The following is a 23,950-nucleotide window of genomic DNA, read 5'->3' on the forward strand; positions in this document are numbered from 1 at the left end:
GGATTAAAGGTGTGCGCCACCAATGCCCGGCATGAAGAACTTTATTAAAGAGTCATAGCATTAGGAAGGTTGAGAACCACTGTGTCAGAGATATTACCAATGAGAACTCTCTGTCCAAGTTAGACTTTTCTTTTTTTAACTTTATTTACTTATTTATTTAGAGACAGGGTCTTACTATGTAGCCTTGGAAGCTTTGGAACTCACTATGTAGATATGTAGACCAGGCTGGCCTTGAACTCACAGAGATATATGCCTGCTTCTGCTCCTACCTCCCGAGTTCTGGGATTAAAGGTATGTGCCACCACCCACCCACCCCTATTTAGCTTTTTGAAATGGTTTCATGTAGCCCAGGGTGGACTTGAACTTGCTGTATAGCCAAGGAAGACTTTGAACTTCTGATCCTCTCTGGTGCTGGAATGACAGACCTACACCACCACACCTTGTTGAAACCCAGAGATTCATGCATGCCAGGCAAGTGCTCTACCAATTGAGCTCCATTCCAGCCTCCTTAGTCCTTAGAGATGGGTTCCAACACAGATCCTTATGCAATTACTAATTCCATAACCCAGAAAATCCAATGCACACCAAACAAAACTGGCTCAGGAACTGCAGCTGGTGAATTCCAGTGACACAGACAGATGCCAGAGCCAGGCTTCATACCTCCAGACCCAGGCTTTGCCAGAGGTTCTCCGAGGGTGGAATGTCTACACCCCAGATCCCAAGTCTGCAAAGTGCAGACATTAATGAATGCTTAAGGGTGATTCTAGGCATTGGAAGGCAGGTGGCAGCTTATCTCTAGGATTCCCAGCTTCCTTCCTGCCAAGGGACCCAAGGGGACCAGGCTTGGTCCCTTCCACAGTCCACTTATACTGCTGAGCTGGGTGCACACCTTGTACCTCATTACTCAGAGAGCAACACTAGTGCCCAGGTCTTGCCTGGTTGTGCTGGGACACCTGGGCAACAAAAGCCAAGGCTCCCCACCACAAGCTTTTTGTTTTGTTTTATTTTGTAAATTGCTTTTTGGAAAGTGCCCTGGCCTGCTTTGATGTGGCCCTTTGCTAGGTAACCCTCATCAATAGGCAGGCCCCGCCCGGGGAATCACTTTGAAGAAGAGTCTCAGTCCACAAGACAGGCTGGGGCTGCAGTCTCAAGTCCGGGGTACAAATGTAGAGGAGGGACTCCTGCCTCTGCCTCTGGTCCATTCTCAAAACAGTGTGGTCAGCAGTCACTGAATGGGCATGACAGAGAGCTGGGTGGTGGCTAAGAGCAGGAAGTCTGACCCTCATTTCAGAGTGGCACTTTCCAGCCATGTGCTGGTGGCAGGTCACTCAGCCCTTGTGAGCCTCAGTTGCTGCCCTTTCAAGTAGAAGTGGTGAGGAATGGACACCATGGAGGAAGAATGGAGTGGCATGCACAGCAGGCAAGTGTGGTGCCTGGTGTAGGAGATATCCATGGGCATTGCAGTGATGGTGGGGTGAGGACAATGCCGGTGCTTCTGTCACTGGTGAAGGTGGGAGATGTTGCTGAAAAAGACGGTGGCGGTGATGGTAGTGATAAAAATGGTTGTGTTGACAGAGATCATGGTGGTGGTGACAAAGATGCTGCTGCTGGTAATGGAGATGGAGATGGTGATTGTTATGGTGGTGGAGATGATGAAGAAGAAGATGGAGATGGTGTTGTTGAAGATGATGATGTGGTCACCAAGACTGTAGTGATGGTGAAGATGAGGGTGGTGGTGATGAAGATGATCATGTGGTCAGCAAGACTGTAGTGATGGTGAAGATGAGGGTGGTGGTGGAGATGATGGAGTAGTGGTGATGGAGATGAAGACTGTGAATGAGGAAGAAGATAATGGTGGTGATAAAGATGATGGATGAGCATAGCATCATTAGTGAAGACAGGGAAAGCTATGACAACCTTGTAGTATTAAGACAATAGTGGTAAGGCGGTGAAGCTGAAGGTGGTAAAGTTGATGCTAGCCAGGAGAGATGGTACAGTCATGTTAGTCCAGCTACTTGGGACTGAGATAGAAGGATCACAGGTTCCAAGGAAGACCTGGGATGTAGTGACCTGGTGAAGTATTTGCCTGAAAAATATGAGGCCTTGGGTTTAATTCCTAGTAATTTGAGAAAAGTTGATGAAAGTGAGGAGGATGGAGATGAAGAAGATAGAGATGAGGAGAATGGAGATGAGGAAGATATGTATGGGGAGGAGGGAGATAAGGAGGATGAACATGGAAACTAGGAGGATGGGGATGTGGAGAATGGACGGGGAGATGATAGGAATGAGAGGATAGGAATGGGGAGGATGAAGATTAGGAAGATGGCGGATATGGAGGATGGAGCCTGGGAGATGATTGGGGAAGATGGTGAGAATGGGGAGAGAGAATGTGGGGGAGGATAGGAAGGGGAGGATGGGTATAGGGAGGATGAGGATGGGAGGGATGGATAGGAAGATGATGGGAGGAGGAGGGTGGGAAGGAGGGGGATGGGAAGGATGGAAAGGGAGATGATATGAATGGGAGGATGAGGGTGGGGAGGAGGGGGATAGGGAAGATAGGGATGGATGGACAGGAAAACTGTGGGGATGAGGAGAAAGGTGAGGAGGAGGGGGTAGGGAGGATGGGGGTAGGGAGGATGAGGGTGGGGAGGGGGAATGGGGAGGTTGGGGAGGATGGACAGAGAGATGATGGGATGTGGAAAGGGAATGGGGAGGATAGAAAGGGAAATGATGGGGATGGGGAGGGTTAGGATGGAGATGCTGCTGGAGTCCTGTTACAACCCTACATCTGAACAGTTAAAGGTAGCAGACAATCCAAGTCCATAGCATAGTAGATGCAGAACCAGGCCAGGATCCCCAAGATTCCAAACTTTTCCCCAAACTTTCCTTCCGTAGTGTCTTCCAGTAGGACTGAAATGTGAACAACTGGTCTAAGGACTCATGGTGCTCAGAATATATATAGCAACTTCCAGCTTCATCTTCCATGTGTCTCTTTCTCGCTTCATTCTGTGCAACAGAAACCTTTTTGTTTGGTGTGACCATGTGGCTGAGGATCAGTTTCTAGATAGGGTTTTAATTTTTTATGTATGTTTGTGTGTACTCACGTTCATGTGCATACAGATGCATTATGTGTGGAAGCCACAAGTCCATCTTGAGTGTCTTTCTTCAGGAGCCATCTACATTAGTTTTGGATTCAGGTTCTCTCACTGGGACCTGGTGCTCACCAATTAGTTCCTTTGACTAGCCAATGAGACCCATGAAGTCTCCTGTGTTCTCCCCAGAACTGGGGTGATAAATGTGCATTCAATGCCTGCTTTGTTTGTTTAGTGTGTATGTGTTTGTGTGTAAAGCTGAGGAGCCAACTCATCTTGCACAGCAAGCACTCCTCCCACTGAGCTATGTTCATAGCCCTAGGTTGACTTTTAAAATAGTAGCTCAGTGGTGAGTGGCATGTTTGAAGCCCTGGGCTTGATCACACACACACACATACACACATACACACACACAGACACACACACACACACACACTATTAAAAAGCATTAAAGGCTATGTCTGACTTTCAGGCTCTAGAAAGGTGGTGGACAGCAGCTCAGAGGCTTCTGGGGTCTTCCAGATTGCAAGGGAAAATGCTGAGTCTTCAGGGACTTGTGCAACACCATCCAGGCACCTAGGACTCCCAGTGCTCAGCAGGGAGAGATACTGTGCCCTCCAAATCCCTGAAAGGACTAGATGTGGTTATCCTGAGAAGCAAGAGGCAGTGTGGCTAGTGAGACACAGACATGGCACTATGTAAATATTTGGAAGATTGGACATGATGTGTAAGTACAAGAACAAAACCCACTTCCTTTTCACCCCTGATTCTTTGGATAATGAAATGGGAACACCTACCTGTTTGTGCATCTGCTCATAGGCAGGGTGGTGGGTTATGCAGAACTGAGGTAGAGGGACAGGATGGGAAAGCAGGCCTGTCCAGCTTTGGTCCTTGAATCTACACTCAGTTGGCCCTGCAGCATAAACCCTGGGAAACCCACAAAGTACCTGATACCAACTGGATGTCCCCAGGGACGAAGGCCAGCTGGAAAGCACAGAAACCCAGTAGGTACTTGCTCCCATCCATCTTTGATTAGGGCTTGGCATTAAAGGACATTGTATGTGGGGGGTCTACAGATTTTGATTTCTTTCGATTTTGGCTTAAGAGCAAAGAGTTCAAAGCTATTTTTTGCTCCTTCAATGTTAAGCAACAGGATGTTTGGCCTAAGGTGTAGCTACTGGATGTCTTGACCCTCAAGACAAAATTACATGATGTTTAACTTAGGGAATGGTGACCAGATGTTTTGGGAAGGGTTACACTTGCTTGTTCTTTGTATCATGGAAGTTTTTGCCCTCCCCTTTTGATTGGGGTATATAAGGACTGCGACTAATAAACTTGGGGCTTTTTTTCAGTATTTACTGAGTGTCCTCCTGACTCTATCTACTGTCTCTTGTCTATTTCTTTCCTCAATCCACACTCTCCCCAGGAACATAAGAACTTGTCAGCTGAACCCAACAATTGTAGTTGAGTATGAATGCCCCACAGTCAAGACTAGTTGCAAAACCAGGTGTGACAGCTCAAACATGTCATCCTACTATTTGGGAAGCTGAGGAAGGAGGATTGTTAGGAGTAGAAGGCTAACCTTGGCTACATAGTAATAGCCTGCTTAAAAAACGAAACAAAGCAAAACAAAACAAAACAACTCCCTTACTAAGTATGGTTGGTTGTGCACATTAATCTCAGCAGATTGGGAGGCAGAGGTAAGTGGATCTCTTTGAGTTCAAGGCCAGCCTGGTCTACATAGTGAGTATAGGCTACCCAACACTACACAGTGAGTTTCTGTTTCAAAGATCAAAACCCTCAAACAAACAAAACCAACACAGTGACTGGGGTGAAAGGCCATAGATATCCATGCCCTGCTTCTCTCTACACCTTTGTAAGCATCATGTCTCTTCCTTATTTCCAACTGTCTGATTCCTGGCTCTAGGCTACTGGGTGTCAAGGTGGGGAGGAGTTCCTTGAAGAGGGAGGAGTTCCCTTTAGAGTCAATCCTGTAAATTTTCCCAATAGCATGATCCTTGCTGTTGAGCTTTTAAGGTCATAGAGGGTCTTCCTGGCACTCAACCTGCCCTCACCTATGATCTCAATCACACACCACCAAGGTAATCAACTCCACGATGCTAGTTTTGAGCTCCATGACTCTTGACCAGGAGAGTGTTGTCCTTCATATGGGACACCATCCATGCCAGGCTCTCACTAGAACCCTGACTGCTTATGTCCCTTTGCCCTTGCCACATCTTCACCAGACAGGATCTGTGATCTTCCTTTTGTATACGGGGAAACTGAGACTCAGAGCAGTGATGACTTGTGTCTGCCTTTGACCACATTTCCTCTTCTGGCTTCTTGACATTCACTCCTGTGCTCTCCCAGTGGATGCTACTCCAAACATCACCATGTTCCCACAGACACCAGCTCTAACTCCTAGGGAGACTTCTGCCTGCCTACTTCCTTCCCTTCCTTTTTCCCCTCCTTCACTCTCTCCCTTTATTCCCTTCATTCTTTCCTTTTTCTTTTTCCTTTAAAAAATCATTGCTTTGATGCGTGTGTGTCTGGGTGTGCATATGTGCACATGTATGTGTGCAGGTGCCTGTATACCATGACATGTGTTGAGGCCAGAGGACAACTTTGGTTCTCTCCTTCCCTGCCGTTTCTCCCACTTTGTTCTCCAGATTGACTGGCCCATGAACTTCCAAGCAATCCTCCTGCCTCCACTTCCCATTTCACCATGGAAGCATTGAAATTACAGATTCACACTACCACATTTGGCTCTTTTATTTATTATAATTAGTTTTTGTTTGTTTGTTTGTTTTTGAGACAGATTTTCTCTATGTAACCCTGACTGTCCTGGAACTCACTGTGTAGACCAGGCTGACCTTGAACTCACAGAGATCCACCGCCTCTGCCTTCCGATTGCTGGGGTTAAATGTGTGCACCACTACCACCAAGCATAATTACTATTTTTTACATGGGTTCTGGGGACTGAACTCAGGCTTGTGTGTCAAATGCTTTACCCTCTGAGCTATCCCAGTGGGTAATGCCCCGTTCTTCCTTTTGCTCTCTGTCCTTGAGACTGAGTCTTTCTGTGTAGGACAGGCTGCTCTCTGACTTCTATACTCACTGCACCACACCTCCAGCCCTGAAAGTAGAATTCCTTTATTCCACAGAGCTTTCTGTTGTGTTTTAATTTAGAAATAATTTTCAACTTAAAGACAATTTGCACAAGTCACAACTAAGAGCTCCCCTCCCCCAGTGTCCCCTAACATATATACTTCACTTGAGCACACTGCAGAGCAGCTGAGGAAGAGGGTCACACCTAACTGCTCCTAGCCACTGGCATCCTCTGAGATCCTAAGTCTCTTCTTGTGCCCCCGTCTGCCCCAGGCAGGGTCCCCCTGCTCCTTAGCCTGCCCTGCCTCCTTAGTGTCCTCTCCCTGGGGCTCTGCTTTAACTCTTCCTAGATTTTCCCATCTTCCACACAGTTGAAGTGTTCCTGTTGTCCACTGAGTGGAATGTTCCTCAGTTTGGGTTTAGCTGTTTTTGTTCTGTGGTTGGAGCCCTGGGCTTCTTCACCTCCAGCCCCTGCCCTGGTAGTAGGTGCTGCACAGAGCTAACCTCTAAACCAAGCAGTAGATGATACCTCCTCCTCCTCCTTCCTCCTCTTCCTCCTCTTCCTCCTCCTTCTTCTTCCTCTTCTTCTTTTTGTTTTTTCAAGACAGAATTTCTCTGAATTGCTTTGGAGGTGTCCTAGAACTTGCTCTGTAGACCAGGCTGGCCTTGAACTCACAGAGATCCGCCTGCCTCTGCCTCCAGAGTGCTGGGATTAAAGGCGTGCGCCACCAACACCTGGCTAGTCAATACCTTCCTAAGACTCATTGCTCCATCTGCTTGCAAAATATCTTCACAGCTGAATTGTTGACTGTTGGCATGGTCTCATGGAAGGAGGATGTCAGGATCCTCACCTCAGATTCCAGTCACTTCTCTCAGATATTGGTATGCAATCCTGACCCAATTTGCAGATGACCTGGCATTCAAAGGCCAGGAAAGACAAGACTGTGCGGGCACTCCATCTATGTGGCTATGCTGGGTGAAGATGCTCATGCCCACTACCCCTCATCAATGCTCTGTAAGTAAGCCTGGTAAACTCATTGCTTCCCCAGTGGCACTTTGGTGACTTTGGTTTGTCATTGGGACTTTAGAAGGAGATGTTGCTGCCCAGTCCTCTCTACCCAGGGAGAAATTTCCAAAAATATTGAGTCATATTGGGGGTGTGTCTACAGATGGTACCCAAGGTCACTTATGATGGTGGTGTTTACTAGTGTCTCAGCTAGGGACTTCTTCCTCTTTCTTCTTCCCTGCCTTTATATTTTCTATATGTGTGTTTGTGATGTATGGAAGCAAAGGTCAACTTCAAGTTGTTTTTTTTTCCCCCAGTGCTTGGCTGTTTTTTCTGAATGTGCATGGCATGGTGACTCTGACACAGCCCAGACCAAGTTCACTGTAATCTCCAGCAGCCTGGGGGACATGCTGTCTGCACTCACCACTAAACCTGGAGCTCTTTGATTAGGCTAGGTTGCTGGCCAGCAAACACATAGCAATATTCCTGTCTCCATATCCCCAGTACTGGATTAAACATGAACCACCACACTATGCATTAAAAAAAAACACGTGGGTGCAGGAGCCTAGGGACATCAGAAGAAGGTGCCAGGTTCCTTGGAATTGAAGTTTGTGAGCCACTGTGTGGCTGCTGGGAACTGAACTCAGGTCCCCTTACAAGAGCAGGAAGTGCTCATGCTGCTGAATGATCTCTCCAGGACTAACTTTGGGGTTTTGTGTCGGTTCTGGGGATAGAGCTCAGGTATCATGCTCCCATGGCAAGCAATTTATTGACTGATCTATCTTCCCAGCACGGTCTTCATTTTTTTTTTAAAGACAGTGTCATTTGTAGCCCAAGGTGGATTTGAACTAAGTAGTTGAAGCCTAGATCTCCTGATCCTCTGGTCTCCATCTTGGTCCTGTTTTTCCTCTTGCAGTTGATAGCTATTTTGGGCTGACATTTTGAGGCCACACAGATGTTCCATTTCTTGTAAGCCTTGGTGTGGTCTCTGTGGACACATCTCAACTCCAGCAGCCACCGTGCTCTTCTGTCAGCTTGTACCTTTTTGTTTAGGAGTTTTCAAGACAGACTCTTGCTCTGGAGCCCAGGCTACACAATAGCACTCGTGCCTCAGTGCTGGGACTCCAGGTGTTTACCATCATGTCCAGTGGCTTGGGATGATTCTTAACCCCAGCCTGACACTGGACCCTGGATGAAATAGTGGCCCCAGCTGTGGGCAGAACTTTCAGAAACTCAGCAAAACAAAGAGTGGCCTCCTGCATGGCTGCAGTGGCCAGCGGCCCTCATTCCAGCATTCCCAGAGACAACAAGGAGTCGGTGACCCTTTCTTCAAGCACCAAAGAAAAGCCAACCGACCCCACAAAGACAGGGGTATGAATGGATTCTGCAGCTACGGCACTTCCTTTGAGGTCGGCACAGATCTGGGCTGAGAAAGCAACTTGTCCTGGCTCAGAACCTTTCTCTGGTCCACTGTCCCAGGCAGGACCCATCCATCAGGCCACAGTGGGGTGACCTAGTGCAATCTTAGAGAGACGTTCAAAGAGACACATCGCCTGGTGTCTCTATGCATGAGTCGGAGGCCTAGCTCCTAAGGACTGTCCCTTTGAGCTCTGGGGATGCTGAATGGAGAAGGCTGTGCTGAGCATGGAAACTTAGATCATCAGCTGCTCCCAGTCCCCTGGGTGGGGAGGTCAGGCTACCAGGCCCCTCTCCCCATGCTACCGTGGCCAGGGGCTCCACGGCTGCCCCATTCATGACACATGTAGACTCTGACCTCTATTAGCTGCAAAGCTGAACTGGGAAGATTCAGTTGGCCCGGGGCATCTCTGGGTCCCTGCCTGACTGCGTGCTCTTGGCTGGGCCCCTGAGAAGGCCTCCTCTTCTCTCAGGTTCCAAGCCTCAGAAGCCACCCAGCCTCATGTGACAGAGGCAGCTTTGCTTTCTTCACCACTGCCTGTTCACAGCAAGTGGCACTGTCACCTCACATCACAGATGGGGAAGGGGACAGCAGGTGACAGAACGGAACCCATCACAATGTGCAGGCACAAGCATTCACTCTCTCAAGTTGTCCCCAGAGCTGCTGACACAGCATCCATCTCGAGACCACCAACCATGCCAGGAGGGTCCCGCTAGGCCCTCTGTAGAAGCCAAGTGGCTTTCCAGGGCTTCACTCCTTGTTCTGTACACAGTGTGACTCCGTGTGTCTCAGGCAGGTTCATTGATTCCCCTTCAGTCCCCACCAAGAATGTCCCATCTTGCTGGGACAAGATGTCCTTGCTTCTTGCTGGACAACAATCCTAGCAAGTTGCCTCGAAGTCTGAATGTAAAATGAGTGTACTGGGGAGTGGTGCAGCCTGCAGCCCAGTTCTCCAGAGTCTTCCCCTCGATTGTCCCTCAGGCCACCCTCAGTGAGGTCTGGTGGGGGGGCCTGAGGACAGTCACGGTGGGGAGTCCTTTAAGAGTGTCTGGGGCTTTGGCTGCTTTTGTATACTCTGAAATTCTTTGGTCACCCAAAGCACAGCCTCCATTCTGGTTCTCAAGGTCCCTGAGCTGTCACTGGACTCCAGAGTGGGCAAGAGGGAGGACAGGAGAGGCTACTTTCTGATGCTCAGTAGGTGGGCAGCCCGCAGACTCCTAACAAGGGCCCAATGTGCGATCTTTAGTCCCGGAGCCCATAGCACAGTCAGCTGGGAATCACGGGCCAACTCAGCCTGCTGCTCTTCCTCCTGACACTGCTGCAGCCTCGGGCCTGCCCAGTTCCCTCCAAGTTACACCTTCTTCAGCTCCCGGATGGCTGCCTGTGTGGGACAGATTCCCAAGTGACACATCCTAGGCCTGAGCCACCTTTGATGTTTGTTAAAGGGGACAATAGAGGGCAATTAAGGAAAGGCTGAGCAGGGCTTGTCCAGGGAGGAGGAGCCAGGGCAGTGGTAGGGAGTAGGAGGGGTGGAGTGTCCTTCTTCAGCCTCCCTCCCCCTCAGCTTCTACTCAATGAAGAAGGCAGGCAGGGACCAGACTTCCATCAGGTGAAGGGTGAGGGAGAGCCAGAAGGGAGCTCTTTGGATGGGGACAGCCCTGTGTTCTAGGTTCTCTGTCTCCTCCCTCAATTCCAGTCAGGAGACCCAGTCCTCCAAGGGGCTTCAGGTTGGCCATTTCTTCTCTGTGCCTCAGTTTCTCCACCTGGGGACATAGGCTGGTACCACAGATATTCCCAGGTTCAAAATTCCAGGGTAGAGGTTCCAGGAAGACAAGAATGGGGGTGGGGTGGGGAGCTCGCCTTGCCTTTACAGACTTACATAATTTTACTTTTATTTATTTTATTTGTGTGTGTAGGTCAGAGTTGCCTTCTTCATTCTACCATATGGATTCTGGGGGACTGAACTCAGGTTTTCAGGCTTTTGGAGGGAGTATTTACCTGCTGAGCCATCTCCCTGATGGTCCCTTTGTAGGACCTTAAGCATTTAAACAGTTTTCCTTCAGTTAGCACCTGAACTCCTTGGCTCAGCTCCAAGGACATCTGTGGCATGCCTCAGGATTTAACTGTCAGATTTCTCTCAGACTATGGGGTACAAAATAACGGTGGGTGAAGTACAGTAACATCTTACATTCTACAGAATATGCTACAAGCTTTCTATGCCACGCAATGCAATAACAGCAACGACTTTCTTTATAGTAGAAGACCTCAGAGACCAGGGCTGGAGAAAGAAGGATCATTATCCCATCTCCCAGAGAAGGAATAGAGATATCACCAAAGGCCACACAGTGAGTTTCCCTAGGTTACAATCCACATCTAGAGAAGTCAGGACAGGACCTCAAAGAAGGAACCTGGAGGCAGGAACTAATGCAGAGGCCATGGAAGGATGCTGCTTACTGGCTTGCTCAGCCTGCGTTCTTATAGCACCCAGGACCACCAGCCTGGGGATTATACTTCCCACAGTGGGCTGGGCCCTCCCACATTAATCAAGAAAATGCTCCGTAGACTTTCTTACAGGCCAATCTGATGGAGGCAGTTCCTCAGTCGAATTTCTCTCTTCCTGGTGTGTCAAATTGATGTCGGTTGTGTCGAGTTGATGTCTGAAGTTAACTATGGCAGTAGAGTTGCATGCAATCAATCTACCCCAGGGAACCTGGATAGGATTAGACGCTGTATCAGATGGCCGTGGACATGGGGCTGAGGAGGCCTCTTAGGAAAGGTGATGTTTTTACGCACAGGACAAGTGTGTAATGGTGGGAATTTTGCCGGTGGGAGGGCAGAGCTGCGGAGATGGGACTGCAGCAGTCACATGTGGTCCAGGACACTTTGTGGGTGACACAGAGCCCAGGCAAGAGGATTAGGATCAGAGGCCAGCCTGGGTTAGCTGGCAAGACCCTATCTCAAAGCAAACGCTCCCAAGTGTCCATCTGTGGCCATTTCTTCCTCCATTCAGATCAGGGGTGTGTGTGTTTAAGGTCATGAGGTCTGGATAGGTTGGACTGAGGGTAGACATTCCATGGTGGCCTTCCCACCTCTAGTGCTGTCACCTGGCCCAGGGTCCACGTGGGGCTTTGGATATCTGCCATTAGGGGCCTTGGATGTGAATGGGTAACAGGCAACGGGAGAAGCTGGATGAGGGGAGCCCTAGGAGGGATGAGCTGGGCCCAGTACATCGTTTTCTTTCCCGGGCTGTCCCCATATCTCAGGTGGAAGCTCTGTGACTTGCTAGGCACTGAGCATGGACTGAGGCCGTTTTCTATGTCGCTTTTGTGCTACTATGGCTGTAATACAGATCTCCAGGAAGACACTCCAAGCCCTGGATGATAAAGGGTGTCAAAGGCCCACACTGCTGGGACAGAGGCAAGATGGGCTACAAGTTGACGATGGAGCTAACTGATTAGGCCTACTCCCTGGGTTTCACTCTGTCCTGGGTCAGCTGCTCCATATTCCTGTGTTCTTACACAGGAGCTTAGGTAGCCTTGTACAGGGTGAGCTCTCCTGAGGGGGTTCCTGAGGCATGATGGGTACCATCATCTACTCTAGCAGCAGTCATGAGTGACATCATCACTGTCATCCCATCCCGTCATCTTCCTGAAGAATTCATTGGACCCAGGTCCTGAAGGAATACAGGAGTGTAGTTGGGGTCCTGAGCTAACAGCCCTCCTTGGGGCAGGATCCAGACACTCAAGACTGCAATCCTTCTGTGGTCAGAGGGAAATGCCTACTGCATGGCTCCTCTGACTCAGAAGCCAGGTGCTCAGGAAAAAATTCACGGTGGGTGAGCACTGGCCTGTCTTTGGATGCCATTTAGCCCAGCACCATTCATAGGAAAAGCACCTTTGCAGCTTCTCAAAAGGCTGGAGTTGGGACTGAGATGTGGCCTAGAGGGTCCATGGGAATCAACTATTTGTCTTCCACCCAGGCAAGACAAGGATGATTGACACGGGTGTCTATGTCTTCCTGGATGACCAAAGTCCCCTTGTTTGGGACCAGCGAGATGGCTCAGTGAGCGAAGATGTGCTTGCGGCTAAGCCCAACCACCTGAGTTTAATCCTTCAGACACACATGGTGGGAGAAGAGAACTCCCATAAGTTGTGGGAGGTGTGCTATTCAGTGTGCACCTCTCCAATAAGTAAATGCAATAAATATTTTCTAAGGAAAAAATGTCTCCTTGCTAATGTCACCTCAGATGATCAGGGCCTTCCCTGTGGTAGTCCTCAACTTACCCTGAATAGAGATTCTCGTTGTAGGCCACTGTTAACCACCTGCTGGATTGTGGCTTCGGGACTAGTCTCTGCATGGGCTGAGTGCAGGAAGGTCATGGGCCTGTTTTCCCTCACTGTGAGCCCCCTGTACTAGCTCATGTGAGACCATTGCATTCATTCTCATACTGCCTGGGTGCAGAGGTGATGTCCCCTCCCTGTGGCCACACTGTGGGACTACTGCCAGCTCCAGAAGAAACCACATGCAAGGGGTTACCTGCCTCTGAGGTCACCTGAATCCTTTATCCACTACTTAAATTTTATTTTATTGTACTGTATGTATGTTTCTCCTGCATGTATGTATGTGTATCATGTGTGTGCAGTGTGCTCAGAGGCCAGAAGTATGAGAGCCCCGGGGACTGAAGTTACAGAGGGTTGTGAGCCACCATGTGGGTGCTGGGAAATGAACCCAGGTCCTCCGGAGGAGCAGCTAATGCTCTAAGTGCTGAGCCATCTCTCTAGCCCCTTTGTTCACTTTGTAAGTGAGGCAGCCTTGTAGCTCCTCTGATTGGATCTCTTATGGACCCAGCATCCTCCTCAATGTGGTTTTCACAGGACGTCTGGCTGTGGTCTTGTTAGGCATTACTAGCCCAGCCCAGCTTTGGAGAGACTGGACCACCCAGATGCCCTTGGTTTCTGGTGCCTCAGTGTCCCCACTGCAGTAACAGACACGATGGTGACTGTGTCATCTCTCGGAACTGATGAATCACTGATGCGCAGGGTACCTCCTAAGACCCAGTACTCAGTATGAGATTCTGTGACCCACAAAACACATGTGATAAGCCCAGGAGATCTCATCAAAACTCTGGCATATCCAAGGTGCATCTCTTCTGCAGATGTGTGGGGCTGCACAATGAAGCCCACCATAGTCACATGTAGTTATGCAACACACACTTATTTCATAAACACCTAACATACCATAAATACATACAATTTTATTTGTCACTCAAACATCAATAATGGAAAAGGGTTAAAAAATAAAACAAACAGCAACAACAAACCCCAACCAACCAACTAAACAAACGAACAACAACAACCCCCCCAAAACTAACAACCCCCCCAAAACTAACAACCCCCCAAAACTCAACCCCCCCAAAACTAACAACCCCCAAAACTAACAACCCCCCAAAACTAACAACCCCCCCAAAACTAACAACCCCCCCAAAACTAACAACCCCCCCAAAACTAACAACCCTCCAAAACTAACAACCCCCCAAAACTAACAACCCCCCCAAAACTAACAACCCCCCCAAAACTAACAACCCCCCCCAAAACTAACAACCCCCCCAAAACTAACAACCCCCCCAAAACTAACTCCTATATTTTTTTACCTCCCCTAATTTCACTGTTCTTTTTGATAATACTCGAGACTGGCCAGGTTTTTCTCTGAGTTGTTCTTTAGAGGTCAAAACCTTAATGAATTAGGGCATGGAAAATGACTCAGGGGTTAAGAGCGCTGGCTGCATCTCCAAATGATCGGAGTTCAATTATCAGCACCCACATGGTGACTCACACCCTCTGTAACTTCAGCTCCAAAAGATTTGATGCCCTCTTCTGGTCTCCCTAGATACTGCATACATATTGTACACAGATGTTCATGCAGGCAACACACAAACACACACACACACACACACACACACACGCACACACACATGTGCATGCTAATAATGAATGCATTTTTTAAAATATATAGGTAAAAGATGAAATAGAAAATAAAGAACAAGATGCTTACATCACTTGGCCCAGATTAAGGTGCTGCTGCAGGGACCTGGCCTTGTCACACCCACATGAAGGATGGAGATGTAGGATTACAGGATGGGCAGAGAAGTCATCTGGCTCTACAGTAATTTGGAGGCCATAGAAGCAGAGACTGTCGCATGCTACACTTTGCCTCCCTGGACCCCAGTCTTTCTGTGTCAGGATCCTTCTGATGCTGTGAGACAATGGGTTGGTCACTCAGACTTTCTGTGTGAATGTTAGACTCATGTAGCAGTTACAGGACTGAGGTGGTTAAGAGTGTGGAGAATTTAGTATCTGTGTGTCCTGTGCCTGATGACTCATGTGCCTGGACTGGAGTAGTGAGTGAATTGTGGCAGAGAGAAGAGGCCTCGGACACATGAGTGAGCTCAGAGCCACGGATAGCATTCCACAGCTCCATTCCAGGATGGAGGTGTCGAGGGCCTACTTCTCCCAAGGTATCTCCTGTCGGTTTACAGGCAGTGTCCCTGTGTCCTCATGTGAATGTCCTCTGGGGGACATCCTGACCCCTCTTCCTAAAAGGATCTCCTGACATGGGGACTGGAGCTACCCCTCTTTTCTGCTAAAGTTAGGAATTTCTGGAGACACAGCCCCACCTGCCACATCAGAGTATTGCTAGCAGGCCCTCAGACATGGCCTACATGGATGGCAGCAGGCAGAGATGGAAACTCTGGGGAGAGGGGACTCTGGGGATACATCATCCTAGGAAGCACTGGATGGGGGTGTGTGCCAAGGAATTCGTCGGGGTTTTAGGTCTAGCCCTGACACAGTCCAACACCATGTGGCCCTGATGGCTTTCTATCCCTTGTGTCCCCAAGTATCAGATGGGCCTATACCCCTTGGGCCTTGCTGGGCTGCTACAATGAGCACACCTGGGTGTCATGGTTAGCTTCAGTTGTCAACTAGACAAACCTGGGAAGAGGAACATCAACTGAGAATTTCCTCCATCAGACTGGACTATGGGGCTATGGATGTGGGCTATTCTCTTGACTGCTGGTTGACATAGGAGGCCCAGCCCCCATGTGTGTGGGGTGCCATCCCAAGCCGGGTGGGCCTGCGATGTATAAGAAAGCCAGCCAAGTGAGCAAAGCAATAAGCAGTGTTGGTCCATGGTCTCTGCTCGAGTTCCTGCCCTGACTTCCTCAGTGATGGACTCTAACCTGTAAGATGACATTTAACCCTTTCCTCCCCAAGCTGCTTTTGGTCAGTGGTTTTTTTTGTTTGTTTGTTTGTTTGCTTTTTTTTTGTTTGTTTGTTTTTTTCGAGACAGGGTTTCTCTGTGGCTTTGGAGGCTGTCCTGGAATTAGCTCTTGTAGACCAGGCTGGCCTTGAACTCACAGAGATCCGCCTGCCTCTGCCTCCCAAGTGCTGGGATTAAAGGCGTGCGCCACCAACGCCCGACTGCTTGTTTGTTTTTAAAGACAGGATTTCCTGGGTGTCTTGGAACTCATTCTATAGACCAGGCTGGCCTCAAACTCACAGACATCCACCTGCCTCTACTTCCCGAAAGCTGGGATTAAAGGCATGTGCCACCACCGCCCAGCTTGGTCAGTGTTTTAACATAGCCACAGAAAGCACACTAGGACAGGGGGCAAAGGCAGAGGGCAGGGCAGGAAGCAACACCAAGAGCAAGCCCCTCAGTCCAGACCAGCAGGGAAACTGAGGCAGGATAGAGCTCCCACTGACCTGCGGGGTGTCCGGGGAACATACGTCAACAGCTTGTGGCATCTCATGTAGCGCCACAGCTCACAGAGAGATCCCATGTGCACCCCGTCCTCCCTCAGCCTCACCCAGCTAGCTGCCAGGGAGATCGTGGACGGCTGTGGGGTCAAGTCCCCTGGCTCCCAGGAGACGGCAGGACTGGATATCTTCGTGTTTGTATACTTAGCAACTAAATAAGGGTCACCCACAGAATTGGTGATTTTCCCAGCTGCAAGGACCTTTATCCCTACCCCAACTGTGTCCCGGCCACCAGGAGGGACTTCTGTACCACAGCAGGCCCAGCTACTTCAATAAGCAATGGAAAATGGGAAGCCACCTACCACTTATCGAGGAATCCAGGCTAATTGGGAGGCCTAGGCTCAGTTTCTTTATTTAGCTATTTATTAAACTGGCTCAAACTAGAATTAATGGCTCCTGTGTGTGCCTTCTGGGGGCAATTTTGGACCCTGATTAGAGGCTCTGTGCACCAACCCACCTCACTGCGGCAGGCAGCTTGACCTTTGCTCACATGTGTGTGGGGCGGCCCAGGACTGGCTGCCCCAGACCCCATGACTTCCACAGAAACCATGCATGGGCTTTGGTCACATAGTCCCGAGGCCTGGCTGGCCTAAGGCTTAGCACCTAAGACTCAGCAACCTACCAAAGGGCCTTCAGCTGGTGACATTCTCAGGTTAGCCATTGGTGACTTGTTTCTTCCTAATTAATTGTTTTGTTTGAGAAACATTCTTATCATGTAGACCATGCACAGGGATCCCCCTGTCTCTGCCTGACCTCTGAATTGTATGCTTTAAATGGGTGTTTGTTTGCTATATGAATTACATATCAGTAAAATCATTAACAAAACAAACCAAAAGCAAGCATTGACTGACCTCATCCACCCTGTCTCGGAGGATCCTGGTGAGAGGGATCCCTTCTGCAGGTTCTGAGGGATCAGCTGGGCTTTCCTCAGATGCCTGTCAGCCACTGGACCAGTGAGGAAGGAAGTTGGAGTGTCTTCACACAGACTATTGACAACTGCTAGGCCTGTGGTCCCACTGAAGAGTTAACTTCCTGACAGGCTGGGTGAATGAAACTGCATGGGAACAGCTGCTGAGGGCTGACTTGAAACACAGGAGAGACCACTGGAACCTAGGGGTCCGGATGGCACTGAGCCTTGGGGTCCAGATGGTGTTGAGCCTTGGGGTGTCATTTACTTTTCTCTGTTTTCATATATAATCTTTACTTGTTCTTTTACAATTTCATATGTGTAAAAGGTGCATTTAGTACTGTAACTTTCCAGTCTCCCTCCTGCCCTCACTAGCTCCCTTCTCCCCCCAACCCCCTTTCTTTCATTCATGTTTCTGTTGTTGTTTTAAGCCCCGACTGAGTTTCACCAGGGCTGTCTGTGAGAATGACTCCAGTGGGCACATGACCCCTGCCCCAGAATCCACCTGTAGCCAAGGACCTGGCCACAGCAGGTGAAGGACATGACTCGGCTCAGCGCAGAGCCTCCAGTGCCCCCACCCCCTGCCCTTGGTGTGGCTGTGATACCGTTTCAAATCAGAGGCTGGGGCTGGCTGCCTACTCTTGCCGTCCAGACTGACCTTTGACTCTGTCTTCCCACCTCTCAGGGGTGCAGTAGCAATTATGCACCACCAGACTGGGTATTTATTTATTTGACAGGATCTCACTATGTAGCCAAGGCTGGACTTGAGTTCAGGATCTTCCCCATCAGCCTCCTCTAGAGTATTGGGAGATAGGTGTGGTGGCTGCCTTTCAAAACCTCTGATCTGCAAACTGTGAAGGGTTGCATCTGCTTTGGGGAGCAGGGCATCTGTTGCCCTTTGTGACGGTGACCCCAGGAGCCTCAGGCTTCCTACAGGTGGGACCAAGCCAGACCCAGAGCTGAGCCTAGCCTCCTCCCAGTGGTCCTTCAGGTTCTACCAAGGAGGAACTGTTGGTTTCATGGCTCACTGAGGTCCCCTCAGAGGGGACTCCTCTCTTGTTGTCACAACCCATGCCTCTCCCAGACACCCTGCCCCGACCCAGGGTCCTGTTGGAAACTCCGAGTTCTTCTCTGCCATCTCGCCTGCCTGGGCACAGCAGGACAGGGTTGCCAACCCACAGGCAGCCACCCAGGCTAGCCACAGACACCCCCTACTGTTATCATTCCACTTCCTGGCCTGTGCTGTAGGTTTAGAGACAAAAAGGTGACCAAAAGCCTGTAAGATCTGTCTCAGGTCCCAGGATTAGGCTGGAAAGGCGGATTGTCCCAGGAGGTTAAGGGGCAGTAGGTTGCAAGTTGTCAACAGGACAAGGGTATGTAGAGACAGACAGTTATGGCCCTCATACCTTCGGTCATCAGGACTGAAGGTGGGTGGCAGCCATGGCTCTCATTCCTTTGGAAAGCTGTAGAACAGTGGCCCTCAACCTTCCTAATGCTGTGACCCTTTGATACAGTTCCTCATGTTGTGGTGAACCCCAACCATAAAATTATTTTCGTTGCTATTTCGTAACTGTAATTTTGCAACTGTTACAAATCATAATGTAAATATCTGTGTTTTCCAATGGTTTTAGGTGATCCCTGTGAAAGGGTCTTTTGACCCCAAGGAGTTATGACCCACAGTTTGAGAAGTACTGCTCAAGAGATAAAGCTGTAGTGAGGCCTGTGGTCTCATCTAGTTCAGAAATGACCACTACAGCTGCCTTGTAAGACCAGTGGGCCAGGTGCAGAATTACTCCTAACAGCTCAGGCTGGGAGTTTCAGTATATCCTAGGCACACCCCAATCTTGACAGTGATGTTCCCTACTCATGGCTCTGCTGCATCTAGGAGCAGTCTCCCAGAGACTTCCTCTTGCTGGGGCAAGTGGGTGGGTGGATGGGCAGGGTCTGTGGAAGGGGCAGGAGGTGTCCCACACAGCTCCAAAAGGTGTAGATCCTGCTGGCTCCAGCTTCCCAGGCCCAGGCCCTTAACCGCCATCCACCCTGCCCCCTCGTAAACATTTCCCGGCCCCCTTCTGCCTGGTCATTGACCTGCAGCCAGGTGTGAATTGGACCATCAGAGACAAAATGGCTTTGATGAGACAAATGGTGGGGCTTCTTTTAGGGAGCTGGGGGTGGGGCAATGGAGTCACCCAAGCACAGTGTCCTGTGGAGGCCCAGGCCCAGAAGGGGCCAGGAGGAACTACAAGTGCCCTCCTCCTATCCAGTCAACCTCCAACAGCTACCACACAGCTGGCCAGGCCTCTTCCAAGCAAGGGAGCTTGCCTCGGTGCCTGACCCTGCTGGACCGAAACAGCAGGGCCCACCGCTGCTGTTTTTGAGGATGGGATTTTCAGTCTGGCCTCCCATTCACAGCCATTGTCCTGCCTCTGCTTCCCCAGCGCTGGGATTGCAGAGTGAGCCACCAGCACTTTGAGGTTTTCCGTGGCCTTAGGAGGAACGGGGGGGGGCAGAGAGCTATGGGTAGCCTGGACTTTGCCGCCTGTCCTGGGGGAACTGACAGGACCCTGTCTGGATCTGGCAGGCTGCCTGTTACCCCTGACCCCACAGGCTGCCACCAGTTTCCTGTGTCTGGGATTGTTAGGGTGGCCACCAGATACGTCTCCCTGCCAACGGCCTTTAGCCTCTCTAGCCCTGCTGATGGTCTGTGCCCAACCAAGCCTCGCCACAGTCCCAGCAGACCACCATCGTGTCATGTCAGGAGCTAGGTGCTGTCCATCCTGAGGGTGAGGTACACCACAACCCAGAACCTACAGCCTGTTCAGACTGGGGGTGTTCTGCCAAGACACCTGGTTCTCCTGGGCTGGTGCTGACCCTTGAGCCCACAGAGGACAGGTAGAAGGACTCTGGGAGGGGGGAGAGCTGCTGGTCTCTGTGTCTGCTAGCATGGTGACACACACCTTGTTCTAACCAGCTACTAAACCTAGAGACAGCCTTCCGGGACAGAGCCCTGCTTCCCTGACAGTTGCAGTACCTTAGAGGCCACAGTCACTTGTCATAGAGGTCCTTGTCATAGAAGCAGGAGCCTTCTGGCCATTCTCTGCAGTTAGGCCCAGGCGGAGGGCCTGGGACAAGGTTCCAGCTGAGTAAGGTCTCAGTCCTGCTCTCCTAGCCTACCTCCCAGGGGGTCTTTGGCCATTAGACACACTTCCCAGAGGGCCATGGGACCCAGCAGGGAGGATCAGGAAGACCATGGCTGACACTCACTCGTTCCTGCCAGCTGCTACCTTGGTGCCCTCAATCTGAGTAACCAGGGTGGAAAATGCTACCAATCCCAGGCCCTAACGTAAGTGTCCTTCTTCCCAGCATGCTCCTGGCACTTGCTCCTCCCTTTGCTGTGTTCTCTATGCTGACCTAGGTCCTCACACGTGTGAAGACATTTTTTTATCGCCGATGGACAAGTTCTTCAGAATGGCCCTGCTTCTGTGCTGGTGTGACAGTGGCTTGTGAGGGTGTGCTTCGTGGAGATGGCTATTGCCCCATGCCCACAGTTACTTGGCAGCCACACTGTCAGTCTGAGCCTGCCAGGGAAGCACCAGTGGCCAGCAAGCACTAAAAGAATTCTAGCACTGCCCAGGAGGGACCGACTCAGAGATGTAGGGAAGAGGCCCAGGGGTGGGGAGCACAGAGGAGCACAGAGAGGTGTGTAGGGAAGAGGCCCAGGGGCGGGGAGCACAGAGAAGTGTGTAGGGAAGAGTCTCAGGGGTGGGGAGCACAGAGGAGCACAGAGAGGTGTGTAGGGAAGAGTCTCAGGGGCAGGGAGCACAGAGGAGCACAGAGAGGTGTGTAGGGAAGAGGCCCAGGGGCGGGGAGCACAGAGGAGAAAGGTGGCTTGGCTGAGGATGAATGACATCCCATGATAGCACAGCTGAGGCTTGGGAGGGCAGAGGTTAGACCTGCTGCAGGCTCCATAGGAGACCAGCTTGCCTGGGGCAGCTCCTTTGGGGCTTTTATGGCCACAGAGTAGTTTGAGCCTCTGTGCTAAGAACAGAAGGTATAGGGTAAAAAAGACCAGAGGAAAGCTTGAGAAAGTCACCAAATGATGTGAGAAGGGAAGGAATCTGGGGAAGCCACTTCAGGAAGATTCTGGTCCTTCAGGTCTGGGTGAGGCCATGGAAAATCACGGAGCTCCCTCCAGATGCTCTTTGGAGTCCTGAGGAGCCTGTGTGGGCCCCAGAGGAGGCTCTGGTCCTAATACCTTGGTCAGCCCCTGCTTCCCAAAGAACCCCAACCTTAGGGCAGAAGCTGGAATTGGGGCCCCTCCTGCGTGGCGCTCTGCCTACCTCCACCTGCAGCTGGAAAGCCCAGCACCATAGCCTTTTCCTGCAGGGCCTTGGGTACCAGTGGCCCCTGCAGTGGGCGACGAAGCCTTCGAGGCCTTTCTTCTCAGATCTCCTGCCCTGGTGTCCATTCTTTAGCCAAATGTTTTTCATTTCACAGGAAGTCAGGCAGGGGCTAATCTGAGTTTAATTTTTGAAGCCAGACCTTTGATTCAATACTCACTCATTTAAGTAATTAATGCCTCTGAGCCCAGAGTCGGAGAACACCACAGTTTACCTCGCTGTTTCCTTTCACATAGAGACAGACCTCACAGCACTTGGGACCTCCAAACCGTTAATTTATACCCCCTGAGACATTCCAGGGGTAGCTTAGTGGCCAGGGGCCACTTGGCAGTTTCCACCTTGGACAATAAGACCCTGCTCTCATGTGCCCCAAGCCCCATGACATGAGCACTTGTTTGTTGAGGATAAGGGACCTGGGTCCTCTGGTGACTACAGACTATCTGGGGATTGGACACAGGACTTCATTTGTTTGGTCAACAAGACTTTGCTGAACACGGTCTGCCAAGGCCTTGGTAGAAAGATACTAGAAAGTCAGCACTCGCCCCCAGAGAGAAAACAGTCAAGTCAGTGGTGTCCACGAGGGTATGACCCAAGGGTGGGGGTGGCATCGAGGGTAAAGATTCTTAGGGGCAGCCTGAGGGAAACAAGACCAAAGGAGAGGCCTGGAGGGTGGAGACAGGGAAAGAGTGGGTGATGGCCAGCTTGGGGAGGGACTGACCCCTGGGGGGAAATACCTCTCTCTTTCCTTTCTCCTTTCTCTTCCTCCCTGCTTCCTCCCTCCTTTCTCTCCCTCCCTCCCTCTTTTCCTGGCCCATTTTTACAAAGCACAGACCAAGTATTCCCCCTCTTCACCCTCAGCATTTTCTCCCACCCCTCCTGTGATAGACAGGGCCACCACTCTGGCATTCTGGAAGCCCTGGTTCATGCTCTGTGTGCAGTGGTGTCTACAGCAATTTTGGTTCTTACTGATAAATCTGAACATAGAGTCTGGGTCTCAGAGCTAGCTCTGAACAAGATGGGGTCCTTGATCAAGATTTGCTGGGCCTGAGCTTCCATTCAGTGGCCAGTGCTGACCACAAAAGAGAGGCAGGGGACAGGGCACGAGGCTCAAAATGCCCATTTTGTAGCCCTGCCAAGGAGGATCCTGCTGGGGCATTCCCAGCTAGGCTTCACCAAGGACAGGCTCCTCCGGGAAAGACCAGATGACTGGCGGCTCTCAGGGTCATGGAGACACGCAAGGCACCCTGGGGCCGCTGGTGGCTTCTTAGAGAAAAGGGAAACAACAGGTACATGACAGAGCTGGGGCACAAGAACCCTTTCTGGTCACGTGAAGGCTGGAGGCCATCCTCAGGCCAGGCTGACCGGTGTCCTCAGAAGCTCAGGGCCCCTAGGAGGCCTGCCTTCCTTGACAAAGGATGTGCAGGAGGGCAATGACTTTGCAGGACCCCGAAATGCCCGTGATGGATGTGTGGATTGCCTACTGCCTCGCCTGGCTCAGTGACGGGGACTAAGAGGCTACTGTGGGTATCAGACAGGCTGGGGCCCATTCCTTCCTTAGTGAGACACTGGGTGGACAGGCTCACCACCCTCATCAGGACCCCACATGAGCCTGAGGCAAGGACTGGAGCTCCTTCACTCACTGATGCACAAGGCCTGGTACATACTAACATTTACAGGGTGGCTGCTCTGTCATCTCTGAGATGGTGTCCAGACTGTCAGTGAGTCCATCCTGGACAAGTGTCATCAGGAAGCTGAGCTTTATAGCCTTGAGGTCCCAGAAAGGGGGTGATTTGTGCAAACCTGTACCCACTCCCTATGTCCAGTGCTCCTGACAGTCCCTTCAGCTCTCAAAGTCTTGGCCCCTGATCACAGACCTCAAAACAGTACACGTGTCCCAAGCCTGCTAGATAGGACCCCCAAGGCCACAGAGTGTAGAAGTCAGAGTGGCTTTCCAGACATGGGAAGACAGGGCATTTGAAGAGGACAGTCATGGCTGACAGTCAGACAGTCTGGGCTGAGGGTTTGTCTACTCGCAGTAACAATAAGTGGGCCACATATTGCCTGATCCAAATATACCTTGTTCAGGGGCATTGTGTACCTTCTCACCCCAACCCCCACCAAGACACTGGCCAAGGGACCAGCTCTGCAACTTCCTAGTTGGTGACACTGAAACTTTCTATGCCTTAGCTGCTTCCTTCTTTCC

At 50.6% G+C, this 23,950-nt stretch overlaps 1 pseudogene; it reads left to right on the top strand.

The window, feature by feature from the left end:
* Positions 1-2,322: 2,322 nt before the first annotated feature.
* LOC101844768 overlaps positions 2,323-23,950 on the top strand; it is a 38,542-nt pseudogene continuing 16,914 nt past the window's right edge.

Source organism: Mesocricetus auratus, unplaced genomic scaffold (genome assembly GCF_017639785.1).
Source record: "Mesocricetus auratus isolate SY011 unplaced genomic scaffold, BCM_Maur_2.0 Super-Scaffold_4256, whole genome shotgun sequence".
NCBI classification, from domain to species: Eukaryota; Metazoa; Chordata; class Mammalia; order Rodentia; family Cricetidae; genus Mesocricetus; species Mesocricetus auratus.